This window comes from Gossypium arboreum, chromosome 5 (genome assembly GCF_025698485.1).
Source record: "Gossypium arboreum isolate Shixiya-1 chromosome 5, ASM2569848v2, whole genome shotgun sequence".
Taxonomy (NCBI): Eukaryota; Viridiplantae; Streptophyta; class Magnoliopsida; order Malvales; family Malvaceae; genus Gossypium; species Gossypium arboreum.
Genome location: NC_069074.1, coordinates 14,756,160 through 14,765,161, shown reverse-complemented (window position 1 = coordinate 14,765,161; position 9,002 = coordinate 14,756,160). Strand labels below are relative to the sequence as shown.

The window sequence follows — 9,002 nt, the reverse complement described above, 5'->3', positions numbered from 1 at the left end:
GCTTTAATGGTCAAACAATACGAATTGATCCACTAGTCCGAATACCATTTACTTCAATTCTATCTTCACTTTCATTCGAACAATAAACTTCTTCTTATAACAGTCTAAAATGACTCCATATTCGATAACCGTCCATTCCCAAAATAACATCAAAGTCGCCAAATGGCATAATCAACAGATCAACAGGGAATATTCTATCTTGAATCATTAACGAACATCTTCGACATATATGGTTCACTAAAATAGTTTGTCCCAGTGGACTAGACACTTCTATCATAACTTTAGACAATTCAGACTCTAATTTTTTTTTCTATTAAAGCATAAACGGGTGCTGAATTCAATAAGAATATAGCTGTCACCACATCGTGAGCATCTTTCTCTTCTCGAGTCCTCACAACATACGCCCGAGCTGGAGCTCTAGCTTCAGATTGTTGTGTAGCACTCTCACTAGTTCTTCTAGTACCACCTCTAGCAAACGAACTACTTCGGCCTGATCCCCGGCCTCTGGAAGCAAATTTAGATCTTTGCACTACTGTCGGTGCTGTTCCAGATATCTTTGGGCAATCTTTAATAAAGTGATCGGTAGTTCCACAACGGAAACAACCTCCAGTCAACTTTTTACACTCCTCTTTGTGTCGGTTTCTACAATGCTCACATATTGGAATTTCAGCATTCTGAACTGGACTTCGGATACTGCCAGTAAACACAGTAGTCTGTCTTTTCCGACCTCGATCACTCCTTTCCGATCGAGAACTAAATCTCCAATTACCTCGTGATTCCTTTGACCGCTTAGGCTGTGGACTTGAACTAACTATTCCGGGACGTTTTTCAGTCGAACGAGCAACTTCAGACTTTTTATCCCTTCCGAGAACTTTTTCAATCATCTTAGCTCTTTCCATTAAATCCGCAAACTCAGTGATTCTAAGAGGCATCAACTGTAGTCTAAATTCATCACGTAATCCTCTTAAAAATCTTTTACATCGATCGGCTTCAGTCGGTACAAACTCAGTGGCATATCTGCTCAATCTCAGAAATTCTTGTTCATAATCCACTATGAGCATCTCACATTGTTTAGTGTTAAGAACTATTGTCTTTTGTCCTCTATGTACATTTCTCCCAAATACTTCTTTTGAAACTCTTTTTGAAAGAAGTCCCAACTTATCTGTTCCTCAAGTACATTCTGAATCACTGATTTCCACCATACGAAAGCTTCATCTTGCAGTAATGAGACAACACACACTAAGCTTTCTTGTGGTGTACATTCAAGTTGCTTCAGAACTCTCTTTGTAGTCTTTAACCAATTTTCAGCAATAGTTGAATCAATTCCCTTCGCACCCAAAAATTCTGTAGCTCCATATTTTCTCAATTCTTTAATTGGAGCTCTTCGGGTAATAGGGATAGAGGACGTAGCAGGCATAGTTCTTTCCACTTTTTGAAGGGCATCGGTGATTATTCTATAGACTTCAGTATTATCACTTCCAACATTCGGTTGATTTCCTACTTGATTCACACTTGGAGTTGCAGACTCCGATTCATTCACATTATACGGTTCATCATCCTCACTATACATCTCTTGATCAGTATCCTCAATGCTTTTATCAGACATTCTTAATGCTATAAAACAAAAGTATTCAATAAACATATCAGCATCCAATCCTAACTCAAATTTGACTCAGTAATGGCATGTACCTCTAGATTCACATTGACATTCGATTTAGTCCTAGAACCGACTAAATCTAATTAGCTTTGATACCAATCAAGCTTGTTACGTCCCCCTACCCGAGACCGTCGTCGGAGTCGAGCAGGAGACATTACAAAACTTATCTTAGCACTTAAACAGTTTTCGTAGTAAACTATCCATCTGCGTCACGGTCGCCAAAAAAATCATATCTCGAGTTACGAAACTCAAAATCTAATTCCGTAAATTTTTCCTGAAACTAGACTCATATATCTACTTACTAAATTTTTTCTAGAATTTTTGGTCAGGCCAATTAGTACAGTTTATTAGAAAAAGTCTCCCCTGTTTCAGGGTTCGGCTACTCTGACCCTTGTGCACTACGAATCAAATTTCTTCCTGTACAGAAATCCAATGACTATGCCATTTGTTTCAATTAAAAATAGACTCAATAATGAATCCATACAAATAAAGTTTGAGTCCTAATTCTTAATACACAATTTATGGTGAATTTCTACAGTCAGAACAGAGAATCTAGAAATTGTTCTAACCCTGTTTCACCAAAACGTAAATATCTCATAAAATACAACTCTTTTACCTATTTTATTTCTTCCATATAAAAATAGATTCATTAAGCTTCAATTACAAATTTTATTCATTATCTAATTCACTTTATACTATTTTTGGTATATTTTCAAAGTTGGACTACCGCTACTGTCCAAATCTGTTTTAGTATAAAATGTTGATAACTAAGTTTATAACATCTTCATTTCTTCTCTCTACAATATTTACCAACAATTCCTCTTATTACTCTTCACTAACATATCAAAACATACCATACTTAAGGTTTTGGTAACATTTACAAAACATACCAAAATATCACTTAACAACTTAGGTACTTTCAAAATGACCAAAAGACATCCTAGGTACAATGCCATTTTCCAAAAAGATAGAAACTTCACCAATTTGAGTTTGGGGATCGGCTTGTATGCTGAGTCATTATACTTTCGTACCTAGCCTGCGCACAGAAACAAACCGTACGCTAAGAATACTCTCAGTGGTATTTCTATAAACAATAGCTTAATCAACTTTAAAACATGGTAATTCAAACACATTATTGCTATTATTCAATATCAATCAGTACTTTAATAACCTTTACTTTATTTACCCTTATTAACATAACTCGAACACTGACGGATACACGGATCCAACCCACACTCCGGGATAAGCACATCGTGCTTCATCGGAATAAATCCGGAACTTTAACATTATAGTACGCAAAGTACTTCATCAGAACAAATCTGAAACTTTAACAGTAGTCGACACATAGTGTCTCATCGACTCAATGTCGGAATATCCCAATACTTCCAATTCCTATGACATGTCAACTATATCCGACTAGCACGACATTGTTAATAGGATATTCAAAATCACATTCATTTCAATATGGTAAAAATACTTACCTCATTCACATTTTCATACAATATAAATATAAAATATAGCAATAACGATTAAGCTCGGTTTATAGAAATACAAACCACTATTTATCGAATTTAATCGATATCTTCGTTCACTTTCTCTTTTCCCTTCTTTGATGACGTATCCGGTGCTACGTTTGCTACTAAAAATCATACGATTAAAAATCATCAATATATTAATTCATAAAACACATTTTCACTTTCTACCAAACTTTTACAAAAATTCCAATTTCATCATTTTTTCCATCACTAATCTTTTTTTCTTTAACTTAAGCTTCATATTCTCTTTTAATCAACTCATTAACAATTTCTAACTCATAAAATTCATTATAAAACATAAATTTTGAGCTCTATTCAACTTAGTCCCTATTTAAACCTAACTTAGAAATTCCTTTAACTAATCACTTCTAACTTCAATTTCTATCAATTTAACCCATAAAACCTCAATTTATTCAACTAAATCAATATCTAAAAATTCTCTATTTTTCTTCATTTTAACCTCATACATGTAGAACTTTGAATTAGGCATCCATAAACATAAAAATCATAAGAAAATGAGCTAAAACAACTTACCAATCAAACTTTAGGACCTTAATCCTCAAATTTTCCTTTTTTTTTCTTCTTTCTTTCACGTTTGCTCTCTGTTAGTCTTTCTATCTTCTTTTCTATTTTATCAAAATTTTACTTATTATACTATTATTAACCTATAATAAATATAAAACTAACATGTGTAATAGTTATAACATAAAATATCTTATAGCTATTACACATATATACCAACTATTACACACGTTATTCAATATTAACACACACATGGCACATAGGGTCTAATTACTAGATTAGTCCCTTTTACTTCTTTAATTTATAATTAAACTTTTATTCCTTATGCAATTTAGCCCTTTAAACTAAATTCAAGCTACTTCACTTAATTAAACACTAAATAACCATTCAATTATAATTCATAAATATTTCTAATAAATATTCATGAATAAATTTCACGGAAACAGTACTCAAGACTTAATTTTCGATACTGTAACTTTCGGTTCATTACATCAAAGCCCAACTAAGTGAAGAATTTGAGATGAAAGATTTAGGACCAGCAAAGAAAATACTTGGTATGGAGATTCTCAGAGATAGAAAAGTAAGTAAATTGTACCTAAGTTAAAAGGGGTACATTGAGAAAGTTCTTTGCAAGTTCAATATGCAGCGTGCTAAGCCTCTTAGTACTCCTTTAGTATCCCATTTCAGACCTTCATCGGTTTTGTCTCCACAATCTGATGATGAGATTGAGTACATGTCACATGTTCCATACTCTAGTGCGGTGGGATCCTTCATGTATGCTATGATTTGTTCAAGTCCAGATTTATCATATGTAGTCAGTACAATTAGTAGATACATGGCGAATCCCGGTAAAGAACACTGGAAAGTAATTTTATGGATTCTAAGATACTTACAATGTACTACTGATGTCTGCTTATAGTTTGGAAGAATTAGAGATGGAGTCATTGGGTATGTTTATGCTGATTTTGCTGGAAACCTTGATAGAAGAAGATTTCTCACAGGTTATGTCTTTACAATCGGAGGTTGTGCAATCAGTTGGAAAGCCACTTTGCAAACTACAGTCACTTTGTCTACCACTGAAGCTGAGTACATGGTGATTTCTGAGGCTTGTAAATAAGGTATTTGGTTGAAGGGACTCTTTAGTGAACTCAATGAAGGCCTTCAAACCAATACAGTATTTTGTGACAGTCAGAGTGCAATCTTCCTTACAAAAGATCAAATGTTTCATGAGAGAACAAAACACATTGATGTTCGGTATCATTTTGTTCATGATATTATTTCTCGTGCTGATATTGTTGTGAGCAAAATTAGTACTAATAAAAATCCTGCAGATATGATGACTAAGTCACTTCCTATAGCCAAGTTTGAACATTGCTTGGACTTGGTTGGTGTTCATTGTTGAAGTTATAGAAGAGGTGAAGAACTTGTTCGTTGAGAGTTCGCGGTGAAGAACTTGTTCATTGAGAATTCGTGTCAAGGTGGAGATTGTTAGAATTAAATGACCCGAATCCTTATTTAAATAAAATACAGTGGTAAAATAAAATAAAAGTAAAATCCATATAGAACTACACTTCTTTTATTTTATTTTAGAATAAGGTTTTTTAAAACTTATTAAACTCCATCTATTTTATATTGATTAGAATAAGGTGTTTCAATCTTACTAGAATATGGCTTTACAAGCCTATAAATAGACATAGTCTATTTCTCTTGTAATTATTCGAATTCGACATAGTGAATTTTCTTCTCCTCTGCCGGTGATTTTTTTCCCAAAATGGTTTCCACGTAAAATATGTGTATTCTTTATTTTATTTTATTTTATTTTCACATTTATATTGAAAATTAAATTGATTGAAATTGTGATGAAATTAATATGAATATCGACTATTATGAAATTGAAATATTTGTTATTGAAAAGTGAAGTAAATTGCATTAAATTGAGAATATATGTGATTAATTGAAATGTGTATTGGTTGAAAAATTGAAAGTGAATTGAAAACCCTATTAATAGTATTCGGACTAAGTCGGACATAATTGGGGCATGCCATATAATTGAAAGTGTTCAGGGATACTTCAACCCTGAGTCGATGATGCACTATAAGTGTCGTACTGTTACTTCGACTTAGAGTCGATGATGTACCATGTGTGTCATACTACCATGGTTATATCGATTTAATCCGATGAGGTACTGAGTACCTGTAACACCCCCTAACCCCAAACCGTCACCGGAACGAGGTTATGAGGTATTACCGGACATATTAGACAACTTACGAATAATTTACAATTAATATAACTTTCATAGTATAATATAATAATTAAGTCCCTATATTAGACTCTCGAAATTCAAACACGTATTAAAAGTAGAATGGGACTTGTTCGAGTATTCCTGGAAATATATATATATTTTTATAAAAAATTTCGGCAGCATTTCTGCTTATTTTTACCTAAAACCCCCTGCAAATTCAAACCAAAACAATCAACACCAATGTTTCACATTCATATAACTAATATTTATATCATTAACATAATTTTTAACTTAATAACTATCATAGCATCATTCTAAATTGATTAAAAACTTCATTCATTTAACCATCTAAAATCTTATAATTCATCATTCACTACCCAAAGTAATATACATATTCAAGTGACTAAACAATACCTATGTACATGCCACCTTTACCCAAAAGAAAAATATACATCACCAAATTTGTGTTGGAGTCGGGATTGTTCTGGATGCTTAGTCAGGACACTTGACTTCTACTAACCTGCGCACGGAAACAACCGTACATTGAGTATGGATATACTTAGTGGTATTACCATAATTCAAAATTTATCATCAATAATAAAAATATAAATATTAAAATACATAACAATTGATTTCTTAAATACTAATTCATACTTTATTTTTATTTTTATTTTCATCATTTCATAATAACAATTCAATTTAATTATTCGTCAATCAATGTATTTTTCACAAACTTGAATTTAAACCACTTATGAACATTTAGCTCATACTTTTCTCTTTCTATCACAATTCCAATTTCTATTCATAATTCAATTTCTTTTTTTTTTCTTTTTTTTTTTATTTCAATGCCTTAAATTCACATTTCAATTTTTTCACCCTATTAACGTAACTCGGACTTTGGCGGATACACGGATCCAACCAAACACACCAATATGGCACCCAGTGCCTCATCGGATAGTTCGAAGTAATAGTTGACACCCAGTGTCTCATCAGCCTAGCCGAAGTAAAGTTGGTACCCAGTACCTCATCGAATCTATCCGAAGAAATTTAGTGACACCCAGTGTCTCATCGACTCGAGGTCGAAGCATCCCTGAACACTTCTAATCCTATGGCATGCCAACTATATCTGACTCAGCCCGACTAGTTAATAGGGTATTCAATTCACTTTCTCAATTCTATATCACTTTCAATTCACAATTCAAATCACCATTCATTTTTCAATCAATACACTTTTCAAATAATCACATATTCCATAATTCACTTATTCTATTCAATTTAATTCAATTTGCATCACTTTCATTTTCACTCAATATTCATATCAATTTCACATACTTACCTCAAGTCTTACTTACCATACGTAACAATTAAAAATTCAGCAATCAATAATAATTAAAATTCGAATTATAGTAATACACACCGTAATTCTCCCGTTTTAGTCCTCGATGACTTTCTCCTTTCCTTTTGATGCTGATGCTTCAGGTTCTTTGTTGGCTACCGAAAATAATAGTAATTTACATTATTATTTACAGCATTAATTATAATAAATAATTAAATTTCTAAACAATTCCTACCTTATTCCCAATTGAATCCTAACTAAACTTAATTATTTTTTAATCCAATTCACTCTCTTTTCTATTCAAATTTTGTCTAAACTTATATTTAATTATAAAATTTCCTACATATTTCCCTAATTTCAAAATTTATTCAATTTAGTCCCTACAACATAAAACTTATAGCCTAGTTTACAATTTAATCCCTTAATTAATTCTAACTTAGAATTCATTCAATTAAATCCCTAATTCCATAATTTGTCCAACATGAACCATATTCGGAAACATATGAACTCTTGAACTATCAACTTAATTTCATCAAAATCTTGTTTCAAAGCTTCTAAAACATCAAGATTAACTAAAAAAGACTGAATTGACTTACCAAATTAACTCCAAGCTTCAAATCCTTAGTTTTCTCTTTTATTTTTCTTTTCCTTTTTCTTTCTCTTTTTCTCCCCTGCTTCCTGTTTTCAATTCTGTTTCTATTCCCTTTTGTTTCTTTATTTCTCTTTTATATTTATTTGCTTTACTTATTTAATTAGCATATATTATAATATATTTATTTTAAATATCTATTTTAACATCATTTACGTATTTTACAATTGTACACATATTTAATTCTACATTTGTACCAATAATTTTATTACATTTGTCATTATTTAATTTGTTTCTCAAACAAAAATCTCATAATTTAAAATTTTAATTATTTAATTAACAAATATCTTTTTACTTAAATTATAAGTAATTTAGTATTTAAATTACAAATGTACCAATATAATTTTTACACATGTATATTTTATTACCATATATTTATCAACTATTTAATTTATTTAAAATATAATATTCATTAAATAATCATAATAATTATAAAACCATAATAATAATTTTAATATATATAATACATACATTCAAGAAAAATCTTGATTTTTCTTCCATTTGTCGCCTCAATTTATGTAAATGGCCTAATTGCCATTTTGATCCTTTTTATTTTCTATTACTTTAGAATTAAACTTTTACCCCTTTTTCAATTTAGTTCTTTTTGCTAATTATTCTAAATTAAGCTAATTTCACCTAACTAAATCCTAATTAGACACACCACTAGGCTCATAAATATTTTTAATAATTATTTTCGAACTTATTTCACTAAGACGGAGGCCCTATAACTCACTTTTCCGGTGCCCGTGGATTTTGGGGATTACCGTACTGTTACTGTTTACTTCTACAAAGCCGATGAGGCACTAGGTGCCATACTAGTATGTTGGTTGGATCCATGTATCCGTCAATGTCCGAGTCATGTTAATAGGGGTAAATAAAGGTACTGAATGACTAATTTCTCTAATGATTGATTGTTACTAAATAATAAAGATCAACTGATTGTTACAGAAAAATACTGACTGCTATTGAAATGGATAAGTATAGAATATTGATTGAGAAGTAAATAGTTGAATATTATTTATTGATATTGAACAACGGACTGAAGTATGAGTGAGACATAT

General features: G+C 31.4%; 1 long non-coding RNA gene across 1 annotated transcript; it reads right to left on the bottom strand.

Moving 5' to 3' along the window:
* Positions 1-2,417: 2,417 nt before the first annotated feature.
* LOC128293031 (uncharacterized) lies at positions 2,418-3,299 on the bottom strand. The gene is made up of 2 exons (XR_008283052.1): positions 3,214-3,299; positions 2,418-2,693 (listed from the first exon to the last, which is right to left on the bottom strand). It is a non-coding gene; the product is annotated as an uncharacterized LOC128293031 (long non-coding RNA).
* Between the last annotated feature and the right edge of the window lie 5,703 nt (positions 3,300-9,002).